The 17,714-nt window shown below is 38.5% G+C and overlaps 1 pseudogene; it reads left to right on the top strand.

The window, feature by feature from the left end:
• The first annotated feature begins 1,651 nt into the window (after window positions 1–1,651).
• Window positions 1,652–17,714, top strand: part of LOC149143881 (magnesium-chelatase subunit ChlH, chloroplastic pseudogene) — a 44,585-nt pseudogene continuing 28,522 nt past the window's right edge.

Consider the following 17,714-nt stretch of genomic DNA (forward strand, 5'->3'; position numbering starts at 1 on the left):
ATGATCATGAGTTGGTTCCATTGTGGGCATGTCTTCTCCAAATGATGCTCATTATGAAACGTGCAATACGAATCTGTGACAATCTTCTCAATGTTCAGAACCACATTGGAACTCTGCGCAGATTTTTTGGTTGATTGTTGCTGCTACCAGAAGTTGAAGTCCTTCTAAGCATGAACTTTGGGGCCCTACTACTCATGGTAGTCTTGCTTGTCCTTTGTTTTATTTCATCCATTTTAGTGGTCAGGGAATTCACAAGACGAGTCAGGCTTTCAAGATCATTCGGTTCCATTTCCTTAGCCTTGCTCACAGAGGCCTGAGACCTCTTGCTTGTGTCCTTGGAGTCTTTTGATAATCTGTGATGAATCCAATAGCACACAAGTCCTTCTCAATGATAATAGCCTCTTCATATTTTTTTGTTAATGTCGGTTTCATAGTTCTCTTTACAAATTGCGTAATACTTTTCAACAAGGCAGAAGTGTAGTAGTATATGGTGATGGAGTCATGGGGTTTTGTGTCATCTAAAAACTTGTTCAAGATGCGATTGAACCTTTGATTGAAATATTTAACTTTTTCCTTCTGCTCCATCTTAAGACTACCCAACTCCTTTAATAACATGGCGGGGGTCTTATCTTCAACAAATTTCTCAAGAAATATTCTTTTGAACCCCTCCAATTCTAGATGGAATTTGGAGGAAGGTTGTGATACTATATAGTTGTTATACCATCCAAAGTACATGGAAAAAGTATGCATTCAACGTCATTGTAACGTACCTCAAGTATTTGCAGATGTAGGTAAAATTTGTCCAAGTGATCTTCAACCTTCACTATATTTTTAGGGTCATTTTTTGTCAAAACCTTCTCTGCGTGCCTCGGCATCTTGTGCAAGACACCCGGAAGTGCCAGTGGGCCCTAAGTCATCCAATCCAAATTTTTCTCTACCATGTCTTCCTCTTCATTTTCCTCCTCTTCCTTTTCTGAATTTGATGGTTCCTCCTCCTCCTCTTCCTCTTCTGAATCTGATGGTTCCTCCTCCTCCTCTTCATTTTCTTCCTCTCTGTCTGTCCCGTGAGAAGTCAAACCTGAGAGTAAGGAGTTACCTCCTTCTCCTCCTTGAAAGAGTGGATGCTTTTCTTCCCTTTCAACAACATCTACTAGTTCTTCAAGAGTGTCGAGGACCACGTCTTCAATAGATGAGACCACTACTCCTATGGGGGTGGTTTTGTTCTTATTTTGAGAATATGGAAGAGTGATTACTCTTGGAATCAATCCAACAAACTTTGCAAACTGACGGGTGATGGGGCGAATGGCCCAAACTTGATGATACATGATTTCACGTTCAGGCCTAGGCGGTGAAGAGTTACCAACTTCTGAATTATGAGAAGGGGAGACAGAGTGAACGTTGTTTCCTTCACTAAAAGATGAATGAGTGGGGTCGGTGGGATAATCAGCCATAAAGTACTAGCTACCCTCCTTCTAGCACCAAAAATGTTGACATTGTTGGACCCACCAACATTCAGGGGATCTCCCTGATATGAAGTCCCAATTAGACATCACACTGTTTGGTGTAGGGTTCCCATATGGTATAAAGGCCCGATTGCTAAATCCTTAAATATTTTCCTTGGCTCTAGCTATCAACACAAGAGAGTGATGCAATGGTATCTTCGAAAATCAATGCGAGTGTGCTTGGTGAGTGTGCAACACAATTGTGTCTAGGTTCTCTTGCTACAAAGGGGGTAGAGAAAAGTGAGCCTCTAAATGAGAGGTAATAGTACCATCCAGGAAGAGAAACACACAGACCCAAAGGACCTATCTAGCATCCTGCGAAATAGTCCACAGGGGACGTGACAGTCATTAAAATCAACAAACAAGGGAAGATCCTTCTAACATCTAGCCGAATAGTCCACAATGGATGTGACGATTGTTATAACCAATAAGAAAGGAAATATTTGTCTGGTATCTTGTGGAATAGTCCACAAGGATGGGACAATAATAACAACCACTACAACACATTCTCAACAAGATAAACACTAAAATAATCGAAATAATTCAACTATCTTAGTACAGTGAAAGAAAACATGAAATATAAATGTCCACAAAATAGTCTTACAAACATTCATAAGTCATGCATGAAGAATGTGTTGGCCTTAAAAGGCTTTTGTTATTATGCAAAAGTTCCAAGACACATATTTACATTGTACATCACTAGCCCCAGTAGTTGTACATTGGATCCACTCCTTGCTCCTTAAAGAACTAGTTGGTCTCTCTAATGCCTTGCGGGAATATCCCTAGTGAAAAGTCCCCTTCTCATACAATGAGGGGGTATATATAACCAAGGGGTGATGCTTACCCCTTGTGACTCTTTGACTACCCTCATGACTGTTCAACTTCCTATGACTTTTCAACTTACATGACTCTTCATATTCATGTGTGTCCATTGGACTTCCACTTTACAATACATTTGATTTACAATATACATGGCCCACAATAGTGATGTGGCATATGACAACTCATGACACAAATTGACATGGAATTGCTAACATGGACTGGTTTGATGATGTGGCAATGTCAATTCGTTGTTGTTGTTGAGTGCTAGATGTGTTCTTAGATGTGCTTTCTCTTCTCCTCCGCATATCTTGGTAATGTGGGGTCTTCAATGATCTTCGGTCTTGGAGAGTGGTTGAAATTTTGTGTCCCTTTTCCTATTCATGGTAGGTCCACTCACTCGTTCAGCTACAAGTGAGTCTTTAGGCATGCTTCCCTCCTTCTTATCCTACTTCATCATCATTCCATGACTTGATAGTGTACATGTTCTTGCAATTCACCCATGACGGGACGACATCAATCTGAAAACTCCCTAGTCTAAGATGATGCATTATTTTCCATGAACTGAGCCTGCGACAAGTGACAGGCTAGGAGAGAGGGCCTAGCAACTGTGCATTGTGCAGTTCTAGGTGAGAGGGAGAGAGCTTGACCACTGAGACTACACAGAGCGCATCTCAGGCTTGACTGAGCAACTTTTCAACACAGTCCCCACTAGGGAAAGAAATTGCGGAGTGGCCACTGGGAGTCAGGTTTCATAGTTCAAGCTAGTAGTGGTTGATGTGGGATGAGGCCCTAAGAGGTAAATTATGCGTAATTTTTAGAGGAAATTGGGGTTGGGTAGCAAACAGGCTTGGAAGAAAAATCTGCGCAATTTTTGAGGTTAGTGAGCTCTGGCTAAAAGAAGGACACTGGTGGACACATCTGTGTAGTTCTAGAGGCCAAGGGAGGTTGGGCTCTCTACGCATTGCGGGGTTCCAGCAGGCAAGGGAAAAGCTTGAGGAGTGAAAGTGTGAAGTTCGCAGTTCAAGGCAGACCGGGAGGAACAACTATGCAATTATGGGAGTCAAGGAAGGCTACTAGGCTCTGGAATTGCGCAGTACAACTGCCCTAGAGGACAATGACTACGCACTACGCAGTTTTAGGAAGCAAGGTCACATCAATGAGGGTTGAGACCGCAGTGCGTAGCTCAGTCGAGGCTCGGTGAAGCTGAGTTTCCAAGTTGGGAAGATTTTCCAAAAATGGCTAAGTGCGGGAGGAAGATAGATTTGTGATGGACTTGAACTTGTGATGACACACTTAACATACTTCGACAACACGAAAACATAGACCACTGGAGTAACAAACAAAACATTAACCTTTGTTTGATTGTCTCATGACAAGAAGCGACAAGTGCGACATTTGAGATAGACTTTAGGATGACCATGATGACACTTGTGCGAAAAAGCTCGAAATTTTGTGCATGAGCGCGCTAGATGTTTACATGGCTAGGAAAACTCGTATACACAAAAACCAACCTTCAAAACCACTAGAAAGGTTCGCAAACATGGCATAACAAACAAACATGCCAAAAGACAAAAATTAATCCAAGTGAAAGGATTCAAAGAACGTGGAGAAATCTCGTGAAATGAGCTTAATTGTTTGCAACAATCAAGGGAAGGACCAAGGAAGGCTCTGAAATTTGAGTGCAAGCCAAAAATTTGGAGGGTGTTGTAGTAGCTACAATAGGTACCTAGCCATTGTGAAGTTTTTAGAAAAGGAATATGATGGAAGAACTACTGAAATTTTGGAAGGAGGGAAAAAAATGTTGTCGGAAGAAGGAGAGGAAGCAGTTAGCTACAGTATATGCTTGACTATAAGAGATTTCCTTAGAAACGTATGTGGGTGGTTGGTATTATGGCTAATGTGTTGTCCTTGATGGAAACCTACTTGATAAATATGTCAACATGATGGTTATGCAGACTAGTACAAATGTTACAGGTGATATGGACAAAGGAATGTCATTTCAGAGATAGATGGATGGAAAAGGTAAAGTTTGAGAAAGTATACGCAGGTACTGAGAAGCAAGGTCACGTACATACGTAGGTATTATGAAGAAAAGTTGTGTACAGAATCTGAACCATGGTATTTTGGATACTAGGGGTCATTACCATGGTATTGGCCCTAGTAATGGGTGCAACAACAATTATTTGATCCTGTCAAAGAATACTAACAAAATTACCAATGGATTTACCTAAGGTATTAGCTAAGGCTAAAAATATATAAGGAGATGGAGATTAAGGTGTTAAGTGTGCATATAATGGGTTATTCATGTGTAGTCTAATCTAAAACAAGCGTGCACTAGGGAGCAAGGATAAGACTCATTTATGAAAGATCTGAAGTATGTTGACATATATGCTTGTTTGATTTACTTGTTGAAAATGTCTAAGTAACTAACAATGATAGTTATGTGGTTATAATGATGTTATGATCTAAATGAAGTATTCAGAAGTCTGTAATTCTAACAGTAAAGGTTGTGGAGAATGAAATTGTGTTTGCAATGAAAGTTTTCATACATTGATCCATCCTTGTAGGGTCGCATATCTATATTGAGATAAAGTTTGCAATATGTTGAAATTTGTACATAGATGTTGTGCAAGGTAAGAACGTACATACGATGATATGTCTTGTGAATGTCGCGTATATATTCTAATAGAGATGTCAGTCAATGCCTTACTATGAAAACAATGTTGGTTACTATGATGCTATACATATGGGCTACCAATCTGATTCTTCTTATGAGAAATTCTTCAGATTGAGAATGACCAAGTACCATCATGAATACCTCCCTAGTTAAGAGGGAGTGTTGAAGAAAATGTAACTAGGTTCGGTTTTCATGACATTATAATTATGATTTTTGTAAAGAAAGAAAATAAATTTATTATTCCTTGTTGCATGGGTTTCATGAGCAAGAGTTTTATTTTATAGATGGCTCCCATTGAGAGCCTTAGGATTTATATTTAAGTTCAAAGAGTCAAAGTCATGAATAAGGAGCTCTTCATGAGCCTATGTAAAATGTATACAAGCCTAGAACAACCCTCCAAGATAAGCACAAAGAAGCCTACAAGAAAAGCGAGGTAGAATACATTCAATTTAGCCTAAAAGTATACATAAATATCATGTCGGCTCAATAAAGAAACACATCAGTTCACATGGACATGTCAGCTAAATATGGGAGACTAACTACTATAAATAGGAGGCTAAAGTCACCATAGGAATCACAAAAACTTGGATCTCTCTATAAATTTGGATGATGACAGAGGCACAGAACTTCAAATGGGTATAGGAGTACAAGAATCTTGGTCAAGTACAGTGGGATAGTCACTTTGAACAAGCTCAATAATTTAGGTTCTTGGATGGGTAAGAGCATTTTTGTTTTCGAAAGGGTATTGCAGAGATAATGACTCAATCTCTTCATTCACTGTCTTGGCATACAACGCAGTCATACTCTCATGATCTCGACATAGATGCAATTATGGTCTTAGTGGTGTCTCAATGAGGATATCAATGGTATAGAAATGATCTCAGTGCACTAGTGATGAAGATTTTTGGTAAGGTGCAATCAGGGTGTAGAAATGGTCTAGATTAAGGAACATTCATGATGCAACAGTGATCTAGATGAAGTAGAAGTTATAATACAACTATGATGATGATGATCTCAACAGTGACAAAGAAGAGGATTGATGTCTTCGTCTTGGAGGGGAACAACATGTCAAGGGTCATGATATTGGTATTAGTCAATTGGAATCTATATAAGTAGAACTTTTGTGGGTTTTCCTCTCCAAGAGGGAGAGGTTTTGGACTGGGTAGAAAGCCAAACATCTTGTGTTCTTGTCTCTTTGTTTTTGGTAGCTATTTGATGAACTAAGAAGACACACACTAATAATAACAAGTGAATATTTTTCTAAGAAGAAAAAGCTAAAACACCTCACAAATAGTTATCAAGCTAAGAAGAATCTCATTAACTACATCAGCTCTAGATTCTTCAACATAGGTTCCACCCATAGCACAAACCAATGAATCAAATTATTAGAATCCTGTACATACCTTTTAAGCAAAGAAACATGGAAAAATAATGAACTTTAACTGAAAGAGGTAAATTCGACCTATAGTCCATTGGTCCAATCCTTTCAACGATATCAAAAGGCCCACAATACCGTGGTACCAACTTGACACATGACCCAATATTCAAAGAAATTTTCTTGGGTTTGATTCTCAAGTAAACATGTTACCCTACTTGAAACTTTTTATGCACCCTATGTTGATATACATAGCTTTCTCCTATCCTATGCCACCTTTAGATTATGCTTGATGGTATGAATTTCCTACTCCATTTCCTTGAGCATGTCATGCCCAATAAGGAAATTGTTCACTTGATCACTCCAGTTGATAGGAGTATTGCAACTCTTCCCATACAGTGCTTCAAATGGACTATATTTATGGATTCTTGGTATCCATTGTTGTATGCAAACTATACAAGTGGAATATACTCCACCCAATTCTTGGGCTAATGTATCACATCCATCCTCAACATGTCCTCAAGGATCATATTTGTCCTCTCTCTTTTCCCATCCGTTTATGAATGATATATTGTATTGAAAGTCAACTTTGTCCCTAATCATACAAACAGTTCCTTCCAAACTTTTGAATTGAACTTAGCATCTCTATTTGAAATAATTTTCTTGGGAATTCCATGCACTCTCACAATGTCCTTTATGAATATTTGTGCCACCACACTAGCCAAGCTGGTGGACTTGACTACAAAATGATCTACCTTGCTTAATATGTCAACTACCAACATAATTGCACCATGTTTCCTGGAGGTTCCAAGTAAACATGTGATGAAATCCATAGAAACTAGCTCCCATTTCCATTTCAGAATGGGATTGGATTGCAACAATTATGTTGGATTCTTGCATTCATCCTTCACTTGCTGCAATTCTATGCATTTAGCCACAAAATCAACTACTTCTTTCTTAAAATTTGGCCAATAGTATAACTTTTTAATGGTTGTGAGAGTCTTTTGGTATCTTGGGTGGCCTGAATATAGCTTAACATGGAACTTATCATTATTTGGCACACAAATTTTGTTCTTGAACCTATTTAGGTTGTCATCAGTGAGGGTATATTCCTCATCCCCACCATATTTTAGTAGATTTCCTCTCGTTTGCTGATATTTTTCATCATGCTATCCTCAATTCTTGACCCTTTCTACCAGGTCCATTTTGTAAGAGCTTATGGCTTCCAAGTGATTCACTTGAATCCTCCTACTAAGTGCATCAGCAACCTTGTTCTCTTTTCCTTTGATGTACTTTATCTCAAAGTCAAACTCATTAAGTGTGGTCAACCATCTACCTTGTCTTGCATTCAAGTTGGGTTGCCCAAACAAATAATTGAGCCCACTATGGTCTTTCATAAGTGTAAATTTCTTGCCAATGAGGTAATGCCTCCTCATCTTTAATACATGAATGATGGCATCTAACTCTAGATCATGAGTCACATAATTTACCTCATGCTCATTTAGTTTTCTTGACTCATAACATACTACCTGTCTTTCCTGCATCAAGACTCCACTGAGCCCTTCCTTGTAGGCATCTGTGCACACCACAAAATCCTTGCCAGGATCTATGATCCTCAACATTGGTGCATTTGTGAGCAATTGTTTCAATTTCTCAAAGCTTGCTGCACTTTGAGCTATCCACTCAATTTTATTTCCTTTTCTGTGCAAGGTTGTGATAGGATGGCCTATCTTGGAGATATTTCTAATAAATATCCTATAATAACTTGTTAATCTCATGATTGATCTAATCTCTTTCACATTTTTTGGTGTTGGCCACTCCACCATATCTTTGATATTCTCTGGATCAACTAATATCCCATCCTTGGAGACAATATGCCCCAAATAGTGTATTCGTGATTGGAAGAAATCACACTTGTTGAGATTTTGATAGAGCTTGTGCTCCCTCAGTAACTGTAGTACTGCAACCAAAATTATTTTCATGCTATTTCTCAGTCTATGAATACACTAATATGTCATCGATAAATACAATAACAAACTCATCCAAATAAGGCTGCAACACATTATTCATTAAGCACATGAATGTGGCAGGAGCATTGGTAAGCACAAAGGGTAACACTAGAAACTCATAGTATCCATACCTTGTCTAGAAACTAGTTCTATGAATGTCCTCCTCCTTGATCCTTACTTGATGATATCCTGGACTCAAGTCAATCTTGGAGAAGATTGTTTCTCCCCTTAATTGATCAAAGAGATCATCAATCCTTGGCAATGGGTACCTGTTCTTTATGGTCAAATTGTCTAATTGCTTGTAATCAATGCATAAACTAAGGGTACCATCCTTCTTCCTTACAAATAGTACTGGAGCTCCCCATGTTGACACACTCGGCCTTGTGCAGCCCTTGTGCAACATCTCCTTTAGTTGTATTTTTAGCTCAACTAAATCAGGGGTTCTCAACATGTATGGTGCCTTGGATGTTGGTGCTACTACAGGAACCAATTCAATAAAGAAATATACCTCTCTATGAGGAGGTAATTCAATAACCTCCACTGGAAATACATATGCATATTTTTGTAGAACCATGTACCTTTTTAGCAGTTCACTTTCTTCATTCTCAACATCACTTCGAACATTCACATCACAAAATATTGGCACTGCAAATAACATGCATCATTTTATGATATTGTGCTTGGCTTGCATAGCCATGATTAGCCTTACTAAAGTAGGCTTTCTCTTTCCTTGCAAAACCCTTTTTTTCCCTTGCTCATCTAAGAATTCAATTTCCTTTCCAAAATAGTTAACTTTGGTCATGTGCAAGTACCTCCAATCCATGCCCAATAGCATGGTTTATGAACCCAATGGAAATAAATTCAAATGTGTTGTTCTGGGCATTCCATTGAGCTCAAATGCACATAATCGCACCCAATAATCAATATTTTTTTTTCTGGTTTCCAATTGAACCAAGCATGGTTCTTCATTCAATTCCTTGACCAAATTGCATTTTTCAACAATTTTGGGCTAACATAGTTGTAGTTAGAACCTGGATCAATTAGAATAGATACAATTTGATTACACAACTTACCTTCCATATCAATGATGGATGCCTGGTGGTCTATTTGGCGATTGTCTACAACTACATATATTATGGGCAAACTTTGAGCTGCATCACCCACTATACAAGCCTCATGGGTGTTCTAAACCTTTGGTCTATCATTTTTTTGGTGTGGAAAGTCCATTTTCCTATTGTTTTCACAACATGTCCAACAATTTAATTTCTTTATGCCTTCAAGCTTGTGTTAACCTGATGTTGGTTCTTACACATTTCCCTTAGCAGTAATGTTATTTGTAGGGAATGGATGCTTACCTTCCCTCTTTTCTAAACTTTTCTTAGGCCATTTCTTCTTATTTCCAGTGTTGTTCCTTGCCTTATAGGCAACCTTAAGTTACGGTAAGTATTTTTATTGCTCATAGAAATGCTTTAGCTTCTTAAAGGCATCCTTCAGAGTCTATGGTTCCAACAATTCAATTTTGTCTCTGAATTTCATAGGTAGCCCACTCATAAATCTTTGAATCTTAGATTTCTCATCCCTAAGATATGGCACATACCTCAATAGTTACAAGAACTTAGTGACATGCTCATCATCTATCATTTGTCCCATCTTGAGTTCATAGAACTCTTTTGTTTTTCCATCATAGTGTTAAGATTTAGCGGAGAACATAAATTTATTACTGAGATTTACAGAGAGGAACAATAACCAACAACAATCATAAACACACAAGTTTATCCGGGAAAACCCCAAATCTGGGGAAAAACCCAACCCAATGAGATCTCATTATCCTTGGCCAAAAACTTGTCCAAGACGGCCAAGTGAGCCTTCACCACTCACCTCCAGGCCTACATTACAATGAAGTATTCCCAGCCTTTTATAGGCTCCATTTCATGCAATACCACAGACCATAATACCATGGGTACACTATACCATGTGCCCAAAACTAGTACTATTTAACTAGGACAACCTTGACTCAAACCCCGAGTTAATTTTACCTAACAATTCCCCCCTTAAACTTGACTTGGGGTTCCTTGACTAAATCTAGCCAAAACCTACTAAGTGAGACAATCCCTCTCACTCTAGCCCTTACCCCCCTCAAAGTTTAATACCTGGGGTATCAGTTAACCCGACATCCCCCTATCACCTAGGCCTAACCCAGACTTTACCAGTGATTACCAAGGGGTATGCATGCCATACTAGGTCTTACAGTAGTATGCCCATTTACATGCAATAAAATTTGACTCCATTATATATATATATATATATATATATATATATATATATATATATATATATATATATATTACCCTTGTTGTTATCTTTGTACATATGACATCAATGTCCATATAAAAAGAACCCATCTACCGATTACATGGGTCACCAGTGTAACCACCAGTTATCTAGGTGTTCTTTTCACATACATGGTTCATCAATTAATTGATCCATGTGCACATATTCTCCTCATCCACTGAATCTCTCATGACACATTTTTCTTGCTACTCATTTCCATTCCTTTAATTAGTTGTTCCATCCACTATAACGATGAACAAAGGTAAGCAGACATGTAGCTCACAGCCTCGAGGCCCTCAAAACTACCAAAGAATGATGGGGCCAATGTATAGGCTTGGTGCACCATCATTCTCCTCCACTACCACAACAAACCATGAAGCCTCTCCAACACTTTCATACCCTTGCATTTTCCCAAGACAAAACATATATGGTAGTCCTCCCATCACCAGCTGCTTGATTCGTGTACACTGATGGTCCCAATCCTTGAGTCTCAATATAGAGAAAATGGTCCCCATCTGCATCATGATCTTCACGATCACCTTCGCTCTCGTATCTCTTGCCATCGTGCCTACCTCAACACTTGTGGCTTCGGCTCCCATGCCAATGTTCCTAAATGTGTCTGGCATCCTTGACAAGTTCGGGCAGTTCAATACCTTCCCGAGCCTCTTGAAGAGAAAGCAGGTGGGCGTGCAGTTCTAGAGCCAGCTGAACAATCCTCAACCACTCAAATTTATTTCTCTCTCAGGTCATCTTTCCTCCCTTCTGACCCTGCTGAAATTAGATTTTTATTTAGATTTGGAACATGCCTTACCTCCTTCAACAGCCATTGATTTCCATTCTGTTGTTTTATAAAAATTGTACCCATTCTAATGGTTTTACATGGTTTATCATCACCCAATCAAACCTGTCCAAAATATCCTTGAACATAATCATGAAAATGTTTCCTATCAAGTGTGGCATGGAATGACGCCCCAGAATCTACCACCCAGGCATCAATAATATTTTTTAATGAAAGAATCAAAGCATCTTGCAACACATCACCTGTCACATTCGCTTCATGATTGTTTTCTTGTTGCGCATCTCCTTCGTTTCCCTTTCGAAACTTGTAGTCTTTATTCAGGTGTCATTTCTTCCCACATTTCCAGCACACTATCCCCAATCTAGACTTGGATCTGCCTTTCCTTCAATTACTCTGATATCCTGGGCTCTTTTCTCTTTCCATTTTTCTTCCCCTAGTCTTTGCAGTGAAAGCATTACCTGATGTCTCACTGGAGCTTTTCTGTTGGATTTCCTCGCTAAAGATTGCATCAACGACATCATCAAACTTTAAAGTACTAGATCCAGAGACAGAGTTACTAATAGCCATAACTAAACAACTCCAACTTTCTGGCAATGAGCATAGAAATAACAGAGCCCTAACTTCATCATGAAAAGTTACCCCTACTTAACTTAACTAATTGGTAACTGTATTAAATTCATTTAAATGATCAGCGATAGATCCCCCTTCTGACATCTTCATAGTAAATAAACACTTCATAAGAAATATCTTATTTGAGGTTGAGGGTTTTTCATATATTTTTTCCAATGCTGACATTAAACCCTCTATTGTCGTTTCCTTTGAAATATTAAAGGCTACCGACGCCGCTAAGCACAGCCATATTGTTCCAAGTTCCTTTCTGTAGAGAATATCCCACTCTGTGTTTGTCACTATGTAACCTGCCCAACTCCTGCTTCTTACCCAATTCATCTAGAAACCTTTGTAACCAAATCATTTCTTTACTAGCATCTGTAGTAGCAACATACTCTGCTTCTGTCGTTGAGAGTGCAACAACACTTTGCAGTTTTGAAACCCAACTAACAATTGTTCCATCTATAGTAAACAGATAGCCTATTATTGAAAACAATACAGAGGGGGGGGTGAATCAGTATTATCAAATTCTTTTTCAATTTATACAAGGATTTGCAGATCTGACTAATGAAACTTGCAAATACCTTCCAGAATTATAATTTAATTTATTCTTCAGATGTTGATCATTAATCTGTGTGTCAGAACCATATAATAGTAAGCAGGAACAGAAAAGTAGAGTAGACAGTCACACAAAATAACACAAGATATAAGGTGGAAACCCAATGTGGGTGAAAACCACCTGCTGCAATATGTCTCTATCTTCTTTCAATTAGAAACTTCTTTTTACAATGATTCTGTACTGGTGCAGTCTTATACCAGCACGCAGGCTTCAACCTGTAGAAGGCTACAACCTTCTCTCATTCTCCAGACTCTCCTGGAAGGGAGCTACAACCCCCTTAGCTCTTGTACTAGCTGAGGTACTAGTACATAGGTGCTGACCTACAGAAGACTTCTCTTTTCTTCCAGGGACCATGTTTCATAAATTTTCAGACTGGATCCATGAATATCAATCAAACATCAAATAGATCTGCAATCAACCAAATTCCTTGTACAAATACTGAATCAATAACTTCTCAGAACACAGTACCAGTAACCAGACACCAATTCAGAACCCTGAATGCTGCAGTAATAGACAAAAGCATCTAAAACATATTTCAAGAAAAAGTCTGCAACTTCACCAATAGAAACCTGCGTACGTACGCAGTATTCACTTCCTTAACCTATGGGTATCGGCGCCTCTACTGTGTTGAGCATGCGGGTATCCTCGCCTGCGCTGTGTCAAACCCGTGTATATCCACACTTGCGCTGTGTCGAGCCTGCAGGTATCCGTGCCTGCGCTATGTCAAACTTGCGTATATCCGCGCCTGCACTGTGTCAAGCCTGCGCTGTGTCAGACCTGCGGGTATAGATAATTTATCAGACTTCAATTATACCCAGATTATCAGATTTACAGATCTGATCATGCGCCAAAGAGATCTCGACCCATCAGTAGATCCTTCTTGTAATGCTCAGGTTTCTCCTTGATTCAGGTCCACCTATAACTCACCAACTGATCACCAGTATTTCAGATCTTACTCTTCTCAAGATATTCAACACATTAGTCACCCAAGCCAAATGATCTCCTTTCCTTTTTATAGTCTAGGCCTTACTCAAACCATGGTCCAAAACCATAGAGATCCAATACTAGGGACCCAATACCTGGGTGAAATACTTTAGATGCAAAACCACGGACCAAAACCATAGGTTCAAAAATGTTGGACTAAATACCATGGACCAACCATAAGATTTCCCACGTGTGTGCGCTTTTCTCTGCATGAAAGTGCGTGAATTTTACGTACGCACTTTTTTTTCGGTACACCTGCGTATATGTATGCACCTTTTGTTCAGTGCACCTGCATATGTCCGCAGCTTTGTGAAAGGGAACTTGCGGGTATCTCATTTTCTTCCATTCTGAGAGCCTAAACTATGATCTACCATTTGAGTTAGTTGCCATCAAGGACAACACTTATGTCATCAAGCCAAACCTGTGCCAAACCTGTGTCATAATGCCAACAATCTCCCCCTTTGGACTTGATGGCAACCCAAAGTCACTCAAAGTCTTTTCTCCCCCTTTGACATCAAGGGCAAAGGGTTATGCTCCCCCTGAGTACATGCTGAAATCTCTGCTCTGTTGTGTTGTCCAAGCTCCCCCTGACATATAGGCAAGATCTGCAAGAAGATGTTCTACAAAAGAAATATGACTTTATACATCATAACTGACCTTCCTATCACCAAAGACTCATACATACGACTCCCAACCAAGTGGGGATACATGATATAATAAGCATATTACATTATCCATCCCAGGCATAGTGGGGCAACCAAGATAGGTCGTTACATGACCTTGACAAAAGAAATATAGAGACAAAATATCAGCAGCATCTGTCAATCATTATTTAGATCAGTATCCATGTTCTCCTTCTGCACTTGCTCCTCTTGAAATCAAAACAACTGAAGAATTGAACCAAGATCTTCTATGATAATGCCAACAATGCATTATTAGAAGAATATATGCTCCCCTTGAACCTGTGCCAGATGGTCTCTGACAGACCCATATCGAACTCTTCTCATCCTTGCTTTTCTTCAAGTCAATTGTACCCACATAAACCAGTGTATGTACACGTATACCCCATATGAAACTCGCGTACAACCAACAAATAAGATTCAACAGCAAGATGATGCATCAACTACCCCCAGCTTTTGTCTGAGGTATTCAAAGGTCTCCCTGGGCAGTGGTTTGGTGAGAATATCAGCAACTTGTTCCTTAGAGGGAACATACTCCAATTTGACCTTTTGTTCAAGCACTTGTTCTCGGAGAAAATGATACTTGATCGGTATGTGCTTAGTCTTTGAATGCATGACAGGATTCTTTGAAATATTGATTGCACTTGTATTATCACAGAAAATGGAGATAGGTGGAGTACAAGTGATTTGAAGATCTTGCAATGTTTGCATCATCCAAAGGAGTTGTGTGCAGCAAGATGCAGCAGCTACATATTCTGCTTCAGCTGTAGATAATGCAATAGAGCTTTGTTTCTTGCTGAACCAAGATACTAATCTAGGACCCATGAAGAATGCACCACCACTAGTGCTTTTCCTGTCATCCACGCTTCCTGCCCAATCCGCATCAGTGTATGCATGAAGTGTGAGATTTGTACCTCTAAGATACCATAAGCCATAGTTTTGAGTTCCTTGAAGATACTTGAAAATTCTCTTAACTGCCTGAAGATGAGTTTCCTTTGGATTTGCCTGAAACCTTCCAACTATTCCCACTGCATGCATAATGTCTGGTTGGGTACCTATTAGATAGAGCAGACTACCAATCATGGATCTATAGGTTGGTTGATGCACTGTTGCCGATTCATCATTTGCTTTGAGGATGCATCCTGTCACCATAGGGGTACATACTGGTTTCAAATCCTCCATCCCATATTTCTTCAAGATCTGCTTAAGATACTTGGTTTGTGATAGAAAAATGTCGTCTTTGTTTTATTGGACTTGCAAACCAAGAAAATATGTGAGCTCACCAAGCATGGACATTTCAAACTCTTTCTGCATCACCAAGGAAAAATTTTGACTCATGTCTTCTTCATTGCTACCAAAGATGATATCATCAACATACACAACAAGTATTAGCAATTTATCATTGTCAATTTTTATATATAGATTGTTATCAATTGATCCTTTTATAAAACCTTGTTGATGGAGGTACTTATCCAACTGATAATACCACACCCTTGGAGCCTGTTTAAGGCCATAGAGAGCCTTTTTGAGTCTGCATACACGTTTTGGATCATTTCCAAGAATAAACCCATCTGGTTGTTCAATATATACTTCTTCATTCAAATCTCCATTCAGAAAGGCAGATTTTAAGTCCATCTGAAATACTTTGAACTTCTGAAAGCTAGAGAGAGCAAGGAACATTCTTATAGCCTCAAGTCTGGCAACTGGTGCAAAAGTTTCTTCAAAATCTATGCCTTCTTGTTGCGCATATCCTTTACAAACAAGTCTTGCCTTGTTTCTAACCACATCTCCATTTTCATTCAGCTTATTTTTGAAAATCCATTTTGTCCCTATGACATTCTTATCTTTTGAAAAACACTTTTCAAGCATGCAATCTACAACCATTGAGGCCTTTTTACAAACACTTTGCAAGCATGCAATCAAAAATGATTGAGGCATTTTGTCAAACACTTGGTAGCAATGAATTTGAGATTATTCTTCAACCTATTTATCTCATAAAATTCATCAATTGAACTTCAAATGTTGGCATCTTAAAACAGGGAATAAATAATCTTAGTCTTTCATTGAAAACTCAACAACAAGCGCACATAATTGATAGCAACAATTTGCAAAATCGCCCATATTTACGATATGGATTCTGAAAAGTGTTTTTTGGGAATCAAACCGGGGGTTACAGGTCCAACTGGCACGGATACTCCCTGATGTTTTCCTAAATCATTACGAAACCACACATAGATGCATTTTTTAAAAAGTAGCAAATATGTTGACTCCAGGAATTTCATTTACAAATTCTTTCCAACAGATGGAATGCAAGCTTGAATCTACAACTATGCAAAACAAACAACATAGAATTAAATTATAATTACTTATGTATTGTCTAAATGCTTTTTGAAATTATTTCATCCACTATAAGTGAATTGAGGGACTTGAGATTCATCAAGCATTATTTTCATTCAATCATTCCTACAAACACATGGCAAGCACCCTGAACTATTGGAATACATAATGATTGAAAATTACCTCAATGATTCTCTTTGAAACTCTTGGTTGCCATCATTTTTTTGCATTTTCATTTTAAGGGTTGATGTAGTGAATCCTCTAGGTATATTTCGAGTATGCATCCATTTCCTACTCTGGTAGGCTGCAAGTTAACACTTATCCATGCATAATGATTAAAAATAATAATAGCATTTCCCATTCAGGGATTTTGTCAAACACTTTGCAAAATATCCTAAAACCCTTTCTAAAACATGCCTCTAATTACCTGAAACAAAACCATAACTCATGAAACTCTTACCCAAGTCCTTTGGAATTTCTTTATTGCAATTACCTTCAGAAATATTTGGCTTTCCTTTCTCAAATGCTACAATACCAAGGTTAGTACAATAAACTACACCAATAATAATTCCATAACATCTTGAGATCTAAACATCCATACATATAGACCACTCTTAGTCTTCATTTTCAACTAGCCAATAAGATTCTAGATAACATAAGCTTAAAACAAAATTAGATGCTTACAACAATTTAAATTTCTACTCTTTATTTTATACTAAAGTTATACTACAATTTTAGGACAATGAAAATTATACTTGAAGAGATATTCAACTCTAAACAACATAAACTTTGAAACGGGAACCGACACTGTTACCCGTTTCGTAAAGATAGAAAAAAAATTGACCCGATTTTGAAAAGGGGCGATGCAGAACACACATATTTTTTTAGAGCATAGTTTTTGACACTTTAAATAACCGATACGATTACCCGTTTCGTAAGGGTGGTAAATACGTGACCCGATTTTGAAAAA

Source organism: Pinus tabuliformis, chromosome X (assembly GCF_031772625.1).
Source record: "Pinus tabuliformis cultivar Carrire ecotype Pingquan chromosome X, CPIR1, whole genome shotgun sequence".
In the NCBI taxonomy this organism is placed as follows: Eukaryota; Viridiplantae; Streptophyta; class Pinopsida; order Pinales; family Pinaceae; genus Pinus; species Pinus tabuliformis.